We start from the raw sequence: 14209 nt of genomic DNA on the forward strand, positions 1-14209 counted from the left end.
TCTCTATGACACAACAGGTAACTAAGGTCGCTGCAATCTGTTTTTCCATGCTAATATGGTTGCAGAAGATCCTGTGGATGCTACCCTGCTCTACTCGGAGAACTGTCGTCCAGGCTCTTGTGATTTCTCGTATTGATTATGGGAATGTGCTCTATCTTGGGGCTGATAAGGCCACTATAAATAAGCTTCAAGTGGTGCAAAACTCGGCAGCCCGTTTATTGTGTAAAGTACCTCGGAGATCTTCCGCAGTTCAGGCTCTGCGTGATCTTCACTGGCTTAGAGTCCCGAACCGTGTAAAATTTAAAACCTTATGCCTCCTTGTTAAAATCAGGCAGGGTTCTGCCCCCAAATACCTGCAGAACCTGGTTCAAGACTATAAGCCTGGTCGGACTTTAAGATCTTCCACTAGTGGCGATTTCCTTGTTCCCAGAATTAGACTGGCCAAAATGGGCGGCCGCTCTTTTTCTTATCTTGGCCCAAAGATGTGGAATGCCCTCCCGTCGGCTCTGAAAGTTGAGACCGATCTCCTTTCATTCCGTAAAAAACTGAAGACCCTTTTGTTTAATTAAATTCCCTGCACAGCCAGCTCTGTTTCGGGCCTTCTGCTTGTCTCTTTCTTTTATCTATCTCTGGCGCCGGGAAACCCATTGAGGGTAGCTGTGCGCAATACAAGTTTAAATAAATAAATAAATAAATATCATTTATCCGCTCAACCAACAGATGATGTTTTGATTAAGCGAGTCAGCAGAAAGCCAATTTTCTGATGGTGCAATTCTAAAATAATATGCAACATAGCCACGGGGTTCTTCCTAGAAGATGCTCTTTCTCTGAATGGGCATGTGCTGACAGGAAGTAGGTGCGGCTGAGAATTAAAACTAAAACAGAAGCGAGGGAATCTACATACACACGTGGGGCCTAACTCAAGAGTTTGGCGCAGCTGAAAAACTTGTTGTTTGTTGAGCAAGGGCTAACACAAGAGGAGATTACACCAGACACATATAGATAGCTTAGTGGTGGCAGTTCCGCTGTTGGGCTCTCCGCTAGATTTGCAGCTCCTACAGAAATCGTCATATTTCCCATTACACCAAGCACTAAATCAGACTCTAAGGACAGGTGCTCTGCCAGCCCCACAATCCAATCAGACCATTTTACTGTTCACCGTCTGCACGACTCTTAGGCGTTCTCCACAGTTTTCAGTACGAGGCCTTCTCAAATTCATTGTATGGCTGGGTGTCCGTATACCAACGAAAGCACATACACCAAATAGCACGTCACTTGGCAAACGCACAAGATCTAAAAGCCCTATTTAGGCAGAACATCACACACACACACCACAGCAGATGTGCTTTTTATGTGGGTGTCAACGTGCTCTAAATTGCGCCGCACATGAAGACATTCCATATACTGACTTACAATAGCACACATCATGATAGATCTCTCAACATGCCTCCAACACAGCCACAACGTACAATTAATTGGACATTTGTGCATTCAGCCCCTACATAATGGTCAGCTACTTCTCACACACTTTAGTTGTCCAACAGGGACCCAGGAAATGTGTAAGCAATCTGGTGCAGTCCTCTGGTCTCGCCCAAAGAAAACTCATTAAAAAGGACACAGTCGTTATCCTGACCTCACATCTTGACAAGACTCAATCAGGCACCAGCCAGCAACTGAAATGCTTGCAAAGTTACACCCCAGACTGACAAAAGGCGCTGCAGTGCCCTACTAATGCACGCTATACAAAAGCTATTCAGCAAGAGCAATAACAATTTAACACAAGATGAGGTTTCATGCTTTCACTATTCTCCACATAGACAAGCATTGTCAAAGCCAGTAGGTCTCACCTATGCGAGATCTAGTTAATGGCTATGCCAATTTGTTTTATCCAGGTTGTAGAGAAGCGCCGGAGTGCCTTCAGCGTCTGGAACTCTGTCTCCTGGATTTCGAACCACTACTTGATTGACTGTTTTCAAGGCCGAAATGAAAGCTCTTCTCTTAAAACCTATTTCTAATTAGCTAATCCTACCTTGATTCTGCCTGAGCTAGTCTATTCCTATACTGCTCCTACCAGGCAATCTGAACATCTTGAAAGAGCTTGTTCCTGGCTCTGACCACCTCCTCCTTCACCAGTCTGCCACCTGTTCTCTGCAACATACTGATCCAACTTTCCCATCTGTCGGACCACTGCTGTGTGTTCACTTTTACCTCGCAAGATCTTTTTTCTTGCCACTCACTAAATTTGGTTAAATCCCTTATGTCCTTATCTCTTATGAGATTAGAGTGGGATTATTGCTGACTAATGGATGCACCGCGCTATGCTTATTTTGCCTTTCACCCACCTCTGTTCATTATGTATTTAACTTATCACTAGGGTGAGAAGATGTCCAGGTTTGTTGGGACATTCATGTTTTTTTGTCACCTGTCCCAACAGCGTTCATGAAATTTGGCACACACTGGTTATCAGAGAGAGTCGACCTAACACAGAAGGGGGCACGTTTTCACGTGCATGATTAGCTGCCAGCACACAGAAAACAATTTAATTAACTTAGGATACTATGCGTAAATATTGCGTTTAATTACCCCTCAGTGCCTCGTTGTCTGTTTTCTATGTTGGTGAGTGCTGTAAATGAATTCATTCTGTCCCCTTTGGTTGATGCTAAATAGTCTTTCTAGGAATTTTTAAAAGGAAGCCTGGAAAAATTATTTTGTGTAGGTCGTGTGCTGGTGTGTACAGGCTGTGCACAGATTCTGTACACAGTGAACCTGTACCTGTTGCCCACATACTGAATTCACACTGGGGTCCTGGGGGGGGGCGGCCGACCAAAGGGAGGCCTGCCCCGCCCGGGGGAATTTGGGGGCTGGGGAAAGGGGGGGGGTGGAGCTGGCGCCGCCCGGGGACGGGTTTGGGTGTTCTGGTAGCTTTTGGGCTGGGGGGTGGGGCTTTGTTGGGCTTCTTTTGGGCTGGGTTTTGGTATCCGGCCGGGCACGCGGCAGAGACACCATTTTAAGTGTGGTGTCTCGGCCGCCGGGCGGGGGGTGCGGATGGACATTTTTTCAAATCATCCATTGTCACAAACGGCACGAGTAGATAGCCTGCAGAAGAATGGACTTACTGAATGTGTGTAGATACAATGGGACATTTCAGGCTTGGGTGAAACGAGAATTTCCCGGCAGGCTGGACACTTCGCTGGTGCAGGGACGGGCCGCGGCAGGAGGTATGCTGGACACATCGCTGGATGTAGGAGGAGCTCGGGAGAGCAGCATGCGGCTCCACGCGGCCGAGCGGATGCGCCGGCTCTGCCTGGTGCGGGCGGTCGGGCTCTCACGTGGGACTAGGTGAGTCCCAGCTGCCCCTACCCGAAGGGTCCCTACGGCCGCCGGGGTTTTGTTTTGGGGCAGGGGAGTAAAGACTGATGTACTTCTTGGGGGGTGGTAATTTTTAGGAGTGTACGCTGGGGGTATGGACTTCTTGGTGGTGTAGGGGGATGGGGGGCGGTAAGAGACGGGAGGAATGGGCGTTACGGTACCTGTGACATTATCAGTTACGATGTGTATGCAAGATTCAGAGGGGCCTACCTGCTGCTCCCAATTGGGGAGAGGTATTTCATATACACAGCGGCTAATCCCGGAGCGGGAGCATGGATCGGCAGGGGTGCGGGGGAGGTTTGCCACCCTTGAAAGTGGGGGGGGGGAGGGTTTCTGGCATGTGCGTTTACTACAACGCATGGTTAGCAAATAGGTTTCAGGGCGTGCAGTGCCGCTGGGCTGTCAGCCCGCTCTGTGGGTGCAGGGTGTGCCAGCCACTTGCCAGAGGCGGAAGAGCGGCGCTCCGCTGCCACGGGCACACGTTTTGCGCTCTTACGCACGGTCACGGCCTAGCGTGGCACGCGCCACTGTCCTGAAGATGCCTGCCGGGGGCGCGTTGAAAGACTCCCCACAATCTCCGGCTATGCATCGCCTGTGAGGTGTAGTTGAGGCGTAATGATACATGCCTCCGAGGAACCTTTTCTTCACGTAAATAGTCTTTTTGTTAAAGACTTTTTTCAACCTGCTCGACCGCATTTCAGGTCAACGGGTGCGTATACAATCTGAGTTACCTTGGAAGAAGAAAGGCGGCAGTACAGCACAACCGAACAGTTCAGGATATTGAAAACTCAGTTTTATTCCATTTATCTGTGCACCTTCTGTGGACTAAACGACAAGCGCTTTCCTTTCTGAGCACAGCCCAAACACGTGAAAGACAGATAAAAACAACAGTTGTGGAATTGCAAAAAAGGTGCCGGATTTTTGCTTCCTTCCAGCATGTGGCTCTTCAGATCGCTAACACTGAGCAGGACTATCTTTGAATGCAGTGAACTCCCGGCTTTTTTCGGCATCACAGCATTCACACTTACCACTGCTTCAGGTCGGTGTATAATCCATGGCGACACGCAGAAGGATTAGGGTGGAGATGTAGAAATCAATAAATAAATAAATAAATAAATAAATAAAAAAAAATAAAAATAAAAAAAATTCTGAGGACGCGTTTACTATAGAATTGAATCCGTCGATTGTGGTCCATATGGAAGCTATACCCCATTAACATTGTGCTAGTGTTTTTAGCGCTGTTATGGCCACTGAAATTAGGGGGCATGACTGTGCAAAATTAGGAGACAGGATTGACCAAATTATCCGACCGGAAACGCAAAATGAATGCGGGTCTCACCGCCACAACCGCGGCTACACATTCAACACACCTGGTCGGACACAGTGACGTTTCTTTAATACCGCGATGTTTCTGTGAATCTCCCCTTTGTAGCTGCCCGAGCCGACACCGCGCTCTGCTCGCCGGGCCCCGAATGAAGTTACTCATTTCCAGACACCTGCTTTCAGAGTGTGCCTTTTATTTACCCCGAGGCTGCGCCACAGACACCGCCTTTGAAGAAAGTGGCCGGGCCGCAAGTGTGCCAAAGTGTAGGCAGTATAAATAAACCCGAACAACCTGCTGCGGATTGTCAACAGGGCGGGCTGGCCACACCCTGTCTGTGTTTCAGCCCTGACAGCGGGTTGTGTATTCTGCCGCGTCCCTGTGAGTTCTGCGGTTCGCCGCGGTCACGCACATTTAAATCACACACGCAAGCCCCTTGCATGGTTTTTGTGCCCGCCACAAGCATATTTATGATATTTAGGCCAGAGGCTTAGTACAAAATGCGCCCCCCCCCCTCCAATCGCAGAATGTGGTGCACCCCCTGCTCTGGATACTGTATTGCTTCCTGCCCATTCCATTTAGATTCGTCTCCATCGGGGGCACGATAGTACTACGAGAAGTTTGGTTGGAGGTGACGACAGGTCGCCTCAGTGGCAATAAGCAGTTCTTATCCCCAGCGCCCACCTTTGCTTCCTGTGCAGAAATGTATAGTTGCCTCAGGCTAAAGAACACACAGTTGGCAACGTGCCACAGCTTTAAGTGGGCCGGGTCCTGCCGGTGCCCAGCACTGACAATTCTTAAAAGCAGGTAACGAGACGGGTCCCTGTCGGGCTCAACATTTTCGTCCTAGCTCTCTGAATGGAAAGAAATCTTACCTCTGCAGCAGTACACTGTTTTTGACGTAACTTTTATTTGTTTGCAGTTATATATTGTAAAACTCGAAGTGCTTTCCCTGAGCATCAACAAAGACATATTCATTTATTTTTTGGTAGGAACTGGCGATTAATTGATTTGCTCAGAAACACTGTACCTTGAGCTGATGCTGAGACTCAAACCTGCTTCCTGAGCTCCAAAGTTAGTAGCTCTCTAGCCATTACGCCACAACCACTCGCACAAGAACCAAAGCATTTTCAATAGTATATACAACGACGCCATGGTGTTATGTATGCATGTAGTATATTTATCTTATCCAACTAACAACCTTTGACAAAGCCAATAGTCATGGCTTGTTGTAGGTGTAATGTTACTTGTATAATATAAGTGGAGGCAATAACAGAAGCAGCAAAATACCAGTTAAGCTGAGCACATATTGGTATTTATAAGGGGGAGCCAAGTGCAGGGGTAGATTGTCTAGAGTGTCTGGGAGGGCTTTGGCGTCTTGGAGGACTACACATTGCTTGGGGCGGCCTGGGTGAAGGTCTGGGGGGGGCTGGAGTTGTATGTGGGGACACGGGGGGCATTGATAGGGGAGTCGTTCGGGCCTCATTCGGGCTCCGGTGTAGCTTTGTCGGTAACCTGGGGTTCTGAAGGGGGTGGAGTCTACCCGTCTCGCAGGGTCGGGGGTTTTTTGCAGAGCGCACTGGATCCTTTTCTTGCCGTTATGGTGAACATGGGGCGTTTTTAGGTGCTGACTACTTTTTGGGGTGTCGGCCTAGGTGCAGGTTTGGGGGGCTCGAGCGGACGGTACGGGCGTTATAGGCGTGAACAGGGAAAGCGTCTCGGTTAGGCCGCGGGCATTTCAAGGGCATTTGGGGGTCGTGCGTGGGTGAGAGGTACGTTCTTTGCAGTGGGCTTTTTCCTGGCGGACAGGCTCTGGGGGGTGACGCACTGTGTGGAGGACTTCTTCCTGGGCGCCAGAGAGGACGCACGGTCCCATGTCGGTGTGGTCATTCTCCGTAGTGAGCTCGACTCCATGGTCAGGGAGCACGCCCGCCGGAGGACAGGGGGGTCGCAACGCGCGGTGGGGTCTGACGCGGAATGGTGACGCAGCCATGTCGGGGGCAGCGGGGTATGGTAGGTGACGGGGGTGTTGGGGCCACTGCGGCAGGGGTTTTTTCCTGGCAGACGGGCTCCGGTGTGGGACGCACCATTCGGAGGGCTTCTCTCTGGTGGGACGGCCGGTTTCGGCGGACTGCCTGCAGGCGCTGGGTGGCTTCCCAGGCCTTGTGTTGACAGGGGGGGGCCCTGGGCCCGAGAGAGAGGGCACGGCCTCGGTTCAGTGCGGTCATACTTCGTAGGGAGCTCGATTCCGCGGCCTGGAAGCACGCCCCGGGGGTGACGTTGACTGAGGGCATGGCCCTATACATTTAGTGACGGAGGGCATGGCCCTATGCATTGGTGACGGAGGGCATGGCCCTATGCATTGGTGACGGAGGGCATGGCCCGATGCATTGGTGACGAGGGCATGGCCCTATGCATTGGTGACGAGGGCATGGCCCTATGCATTGGTGACGAGGGCATGGCCCTATGCATTGGTGACGAGGGCATGGCCCTATGCATTGGTGATGGAGGGCATGGCCCTATACATTGGTGATGGAGGGCATGTCCCTATGCATTGGTGACGGAGGGCATGGCCCTATTGCATCGGTGACGGAGGGCATGGCCCTCTGCATTGGTGACGAAGGGCATGGCCCTATGCATTGGTGACGGAGGGCATGGCCCTATGCATTGGTGACGGAGGGCATGGCCCTATGCATTGGTGACGGAGGGCATGGCCCTATACATTGGTGACAGAGGGCATGGCCCTATACGTTGGTGACGGAGAGCATGCCCCTATACGTTGGTGACGGAGGGCATGGCCCTATACATTGGTGACGGAGGGCATGGCCCTATACATGGTGACGGAGGGCATGGCCCTATACATGGTGACGGAGGGCATGGCCCTATACGTGGTGACGGAGGGCATGGCCCTATACGTGGTGACGGAGGGCATGGCCCTATACATTGGGATGGAGGGCATGGCCCTATGGTTAGGGGGGAGGACCTGCCGGCGGTACGAAGGCATTGACCTGACAGCACTGTGTTTGAGGGGGGTCAGCGGCACGCCATATGGTTAGGGGTGTGGTCCTGCCGGCTGGGTCATGCGGCACGTCCCGGGTTTAAGGGATGGGGAGTCCTAGGGGGGGTCGAGGACCGTTAGCACGTCCCTCGAGTGGCGGTTCTTCCTAATATATGGGGGAAGAGTAGGAGAACTGTTTGGATTATCGGGGGGTAGGTCAAGCACAATAAAGTATTTAGCCAGGTGGAGAGGCAAATTGACGTTATGCTAATTGTTACTGTTTGTGGATTGTGGGAATCAGTTAGGGGAGGGGGTGGGGGTGAGTCAGGAAATTACATATTTATGAGGTTTAGATTGTGCGGCGCAGGCCAAGGATGTTATTGTGTAGGATGCACCTGCTTCCAATAAAGCGGCCTTTTTCACACCTACATTGAGTCTCGGGTCGGTGCTTTTCTTCCCCCCCTCCCTTTCCCCAATGGGCCCCAAGGGGGTCCTGGGGGGGGCGGCCGACCAAAGGGAGGCCTGCCCCGCCCGGGGGAATTTGGGGGCCGGGGAAAGGGGGGGGGTGGAGCTGGCGCCGCCCGGGGACGGGTTTGGGTGTTCTGGTAGCTTTTGGGCTGGGGGGTGGGGTTTTGTTGGGCTTCTTTTGGGCTGGGTTTTGGTATCCGGCCGGGCACGCGGCAGAGACACCATTTTAAGTGTGGTGTCTCGGCCGCCGGGCGGGGGCTGGCGGATGGACATTTTTTCCCCTCCCTCCCTCCCTGGGTCATGTTACAGTGAGGGGGCCCCCAAGGGCAGGTATTTCTCTTTTTCGGGGGAGTTTCTTTTTCGGGGGAGTTTGGGGGTGTCGGGGGATTTTGGGCGATGTTTTGTTGGAAGCCGGTGCAAGGGGGTTTTATGATTGGGTGGGGGGTTTCGCATGTCGCTGGAGCAGGTGTGGGGTGCATTCTGCATGTAGGAGCGGTTCTTCCTAATATATGGGGGAAGAGTAGGAGAACTGTTTGGATTATCGGGGGGTAGGTCAAGCACAATAAAGTATTTAGCCAGGTGGAGAGGCAAATTGACGTTATGCTAATTGTTACTGTTTGTGGATTGTGGGAATCAGTTAGGGGAGGGGGTGGGGGTGAGTCAGGAAATTACATATTTATGAGGTTTAGATTGTGCGGCGCAGGCCAAGGATGTTATTGTGTAGGATGCACCTGCTTCCAATAAAGCGGCCTTTTTCACACCTACATTGAGTCTCGGGTCGGTGCTTTTCTTCCCCCCCCTCCCTTTCCCCAATGGGCCCCAAAGGTTGAATGTGCCGAGCTTGTAGAGGGGTGTGCACCACAGGTACACAGCGTATGTAGAAGTTACGTGTAGGTTGTGTGCAAGTGGCAACACGTTGCATGCAAATCTTGGGTGCATAATGCGTTCAAGGTATGTGAAGGTTGTGTCAAGAACTTGTCTACAAATGGATCCCGGAGGTGCTTGGAATTTGTGTGCAAAGGTTTGAAACATGGCGTGCAAATTGTGTACGCAGTTCGTGTACAGGCAGGGGCGTCATCAACCCCTCACTTTAGCAGCTTGAGCAGTGGGGTGGGTCCCACTGGGAAGTTCAGTTTAATATTAAACCTTTAACATTTTGTTCAAAGCTCTTTTTCGCTTTGATCCAAGACTGCTATCTCCAAGCAGAAGCTCTTGAATGACACTGCACGAGGACGGTATGATGGAACTGTGGCGTGGAGCAACCAAGAAAAAGAGCAGCTGAACGATGGAAGGAGAGAAGTACGGCTGGGTGATGGCTGGCGTGCATGAATGGAAAGATGTAGAGCAGAATGGATGGATGATAGAAGGATGAATATGTGAAGAGACTAATAGGTGGAAGGTTTAAATAAAGAATGAAGAAAAGATGGGAGGAGAGATGGAAGAGAAGAAACGTGAATGGATTAGAAAGGAAGAAAAAAGACAGAAAGATGGATGATAAGAAGGAAGAATGGATGGACAAAAGGACGGTGTAAATGAAAGATAAGTGGATGGATAAAAAGAAGGACTGACAGAACGGTGGGGAAAAATAAGGAAATAAAGGTGGGGAAGAACCAGAAATATGGATCAAAAGAAGTAAAGGAGGAAAACAGACGAAAAGAAGGATGGATGACAGGAAGGGCATTTCTGAATACTTTCTGGGAGAACTCTTCCATGAGTGCCTGGCAGACTCGCTCACCTCACTTACTGTCAATTGGTATATGGTTCGAAGAGGAGGGTGTTCTATTTTTAAGGCTACAGCCTTGTACACGGGTTGTACGTTGTATGCACGTTCTGAGAATGTGTGCAGAGGTAGTGTACTAGTGTGCAGGCGTGCAAGGATTGTCTGCAGAACACAACCAGTCTTGTGTACAGGCTGTATGCAACGCACGAGAAGGGCGTGCACAGAATCTATATGAGATTCTGTGTACAGGTTATGCGCATATGTTGTTAACAGATTGCGCCTTGGCAGTTCAAGTATAGGGTGTGTTTAGAAGATTTTTCGTGTGTAGTACAGCTTGTGAGCTGGGTGCATACAACTCTTTGTGGCTGAGCAGTGTAAGCATTTTGGATAGTTTATTTACCAGTTATTTTAGGCGTTTTGAAGAGATTGTTGGTATACTTCATGTACATGCTGTGTACAGGTGGTTTGCCGTCAGAGGCAAGTTGTGCGGAGAAACTAAGAATTGATGTGCAGAGATTATGTAGAGGAGGGCATTACTTGGGTGTAGGCTGTACACTGGGTGTGTAAATGTGCACAGAGCTTGTGTTGAGGTTGTGAGCTCTGAGTGAAAAACATGTGCAGACTGTCTTCATGGCTGGTGTGTGAGGTGCTTGTGCACTGGTTGTGAGTGGAGCTGGTGCACTGGCTGTGCCCAGGCAGGCAGCTTGTATTTAGGCTACGGCCGGTTTGTGTGAAATGTAGCAATGGGCAGCCACTGAAGACTTGATCCGGAGGCCTGGCTCCGGCCAAGCTCGAGGTCCTCTTGGATTCCCGAGCCCAAAACTTGCCGAGCTTCAATGTGGTTTCTTCCTGACACCTACACTCTACCATGATGCTCCAAGAATCAAAAAGAAAGCATAAACCATTGCTATTAAAAAGAAGTGAAAGAGCTAGCCATCTAGTGGGCGAATTGCGTAATGTGAAACCAGAAAACCTTGGACCAATTCTGGCTTCCCCGCTTTCCCAAACTGTGTGATCCTAGGAAAATATTTTAGTTCACAAAGCCTCCTTTTTCTTCGTTGTCAGATATGAGAGCAACTTTCAATACAGAAATTGAGGGTGTGAGCTGTACAAAAATAATCTGGTGTACTGAGGTCAAACGTCTCTGTATGTGAACTATCTTTTTCAATTTTAAAGAGACTATCATATTTTCTCACGATGTTTGTTGCACGATTTAGATTGCTCGTTTCGTGCAGAGGCTGTTAAGAGCCTCATCAGACCCTTTGCTCGTTTCTGGCTCGGCTTCCCCTGGCAATCTGTTGGCTCGCCCACCTCTAGTGAAAGTTGTGTTCAGTTATAAAAGTGGTGCGCAGAACCTGTCAGTCGGCTGCGTGCAGTGCATATTTAGGTGTATACAGTTTGGGTACAGGTTGTCTGCAGAGTTTGTGTGTATGTTGCCTGCAGAGTTAGATTGGGGGCTGCTGTGTGCAGTTTTGTGAACAAGCTGCTTGCTCGTTATGTGCACCGGTTATTTGGAACATGCATCAGTGATTTTGTGCAGAACACGTAAACAGCTTGTTTGCAAACTGCGTTGATATCTGGTACCTGTGTGCAAACGAGCGCTTCAAGTTGTAAAGACCTCCCAGTGCCGTTTCCGTTGTGTCCTGGCGCCGCCTTCGTTGGCAGCAGGGGAGAGGGGAGAGAGGAGGGGGCCGGTGCGATTCCCTCGCGGGAACGAGGGTTTGGCGCCCGATAATTGATAACATTTGGCGCCAGCTGCTCGCGCGAATGAATAGCCAGACGTGCATGTGTTGCCATTGGAAGCAATGCAACGGGTGCACGTTTTTGACTGGAAAGCTCTACCAATGGCTGAAGGTCTCTATCCTCTGCAACACATGCGCGCTGCGGAGGTGAGACCTAAAAAAGTAATAATAAAGCATACCTTGCTACCGCCAGGTTCCGCATCTTCTCTCCTGCTTACTTGTGTCCCACTCCAGGTCGGAACAGGAAACAGGCAGACAGGCTTGCACTCCTAAGCCAATCACAACACTCCAATGGAGCATTGTGCTTGGTATGAGGGCCATGACACAGCGCTCACCCAGGGGCTGGAGAGGTTAGCATGTTCTCCATGCAGGCTGTAATGCAGCCTGCATGGAGAACAGGGGAATGTGCATGCCTGTTTTGGGCAGCCCAAGGGGGCGACCAAACAGTAATTGCGCACAGGAGTGTCTACCAATCCTCCCCTGCAGCTCCCCTCTGCCTCCTCACGCACTGCCGCAGCAGGAGGAAAAAATAAAATGATAATAAAATTCAGTTATTATCATTTTATGTTTTCCTTTCCTAGCTATTCCTGGCAGTGGGGCGACACTCCTCCACCTTATCGGAGGAGCAGCCACTGGTAACGTGCTACAGTAACTTCACTAGATGGTCCTGGGACATTCCTTACGGTGACCCCTTCATGTTCCAAGAAGCCAAGGTTCTGAAATAGTAGATGGTCAATAGGAGGTTGCTGTCGTTGCACTTCAGGGTTCACTTCAATACGGAGCAGTCTAGAGTTTGAGAATACGCAGAGCAGGCATGAGTGACGTTTTCTGCTCAGACAGGAACTAGGTTGAATTCCATGTTATTTTTTTATTTTTAGAATTAGCATGAAAAGTCTGGTATGCAAATACTGTTCATTTGCATCTTTTTTTTTTTTTGTGTGTCCTCATTTTCGCCCTTGGTATATCGCATCAGGCTCTGGGAGAGAGGAATATACTGTCGCAGATATACTGGTAGTGCTTTCACCGATAATTCAATGTTGACACTCAGTATAATCACGTCTCTCCATAAAGCACCACAATATAACCGTAGCAGGGAGATGTTGCTGCAATTCGATATCCACTGCCGTTGGGGGAAACCATTGGGTATATTGAAAAGAAAAAATAGGGATAGACCAAGCAGCTTAATCATAGGACAGTGGGAAAAAAAAAACCACAGTCAAAAGCCAACTAATTCAAATTTAGGAGAAGCCAGAATTTACGTTTTTCGGGATTGCCAGATCTTGCAAGGTCAACTTTGGATGTTTGCAGGACTGAGATACGCCAGTCTAACAACGTAGGAGGTGCAGAGTCTTTCCATTTCCTGCAGATTTCTCTTCTGGCCAATAACATGCAATAAAAAAGAAGGTTCTTAGCAGGGCCTCGAACTCCCGAGAATATTCCAAAAATTGCAGTCATTGCATTGATTGAGATTTCTACCTCCAAAGATGTAGTCAATAGTTTACTAATTGAATCCCAGTAGGAAAGCAAGAGTGGGCATTCAAAAAACATATGTATATCAGAAGCTGCCAGAAGCCCACATTTAGGGCAGGCTACAGGGGAGTTTATTGAAAATTTCGACAGCCGCTGTGGTGAATAGTATGCCCTGTGTAGGGTAAAAAGATGGTTCCTACGCAGCCAGGCTGGTTTCACTATGTCCCACAAGATTTTAAAAGAGGCGTGCCAGATGTTATCAATGTCCTGATCAATAAAGGAAGCGCTCCACAATGTCTCCGGTAGAGTGAAATCACCGCCAACCTCTTCCAATAATAAGTGATACCAGACTGAAATCTCCTTACTCACAGGAGGTTTGTCCAGCATCAGGGCCACTAAGCTGCTATCTCCTCCCAGTTGGTATCTCCCCCTAGCTGAACGCTGTGAATGAGCCCAACTCGCAATCTGTAAATACTTGAATCTAGAGAGACCCGGCCCTACTCTAGCTAGTAAAGCTTCCCAAGGGAGGAGAGAACCATTTATGAACAGATCCCCCCAAACCTCCAAACCGGCCTCCCTCAATGGTGTTGCCAAGCTGTCGAGAAGCCATCCTGGACAACCCGGGGAATCCCACATTGGAGACCTGCCTGCAAAATAGCCCAGTTTTATGGAGCCTCTTAGCTTAACCCACGTTTTTGTCACTCCCAATAATACCTTCAGCTTCACCTTTTTAAAAAACTTAGGATCCCCGAATTTAAACAAAAAACCCTGTTGGCCAACTCCCTCTCCTCTAAGTAGTGCAGATTCTCATCTTCTCTTCAGATCTCCGTACCGCTCTTCCCTCTATAATTGCTCTGGCCTATGACTATGGTGAGGTATCTGGATACCAAATCAATGCATCTAAAACTGAGATGATGCAGTGGAATGACCCCGAGCCAGTGGCAGGGGCTCAGTTGAGTCTTTCTATGCGTTATCTTGGCCTCACTATTGTTAAAAACATAGACAAAATTGCAACGCTGAATTTTTCATTGGTAGCAAGAGAATGTAGAAAACTTATGAGGTCTTGGTCTACACTCCCGCTTTCTATTCTGGGTAGGGTTAACCTTGTTAAAATGTCTATT

General features: G+C 49.5%; 1 protein-coding gene across 1 annotated transcript in view; it reads left to right on the top strand.

The window, feature by feature from the left end:
• LOC144818194 (sodium-coupled monocarboxylate transporter 1-like) overlaps positions 1-14209 on the top strand; it is a 139591-nt gene that overhangs the window by 109268 nt on the left and 16114 nt on the right. The gene's annotated exons all lie outside the window — the stretch shown is intronic.

This window comes from Lissotriton helveticus, chromosome 1_1 (genome assembly GCF_964261635.1).
Source record: "Lissotriton helveticus chromosome 1_1, aLisHel1.1, whole genome shotgun sequence".
NCBI lineage: Eukaryota > Metazoa > Chordata > Amphibia > Caudata > Salamandridae > Lissotriton > Lissotriton helveticus.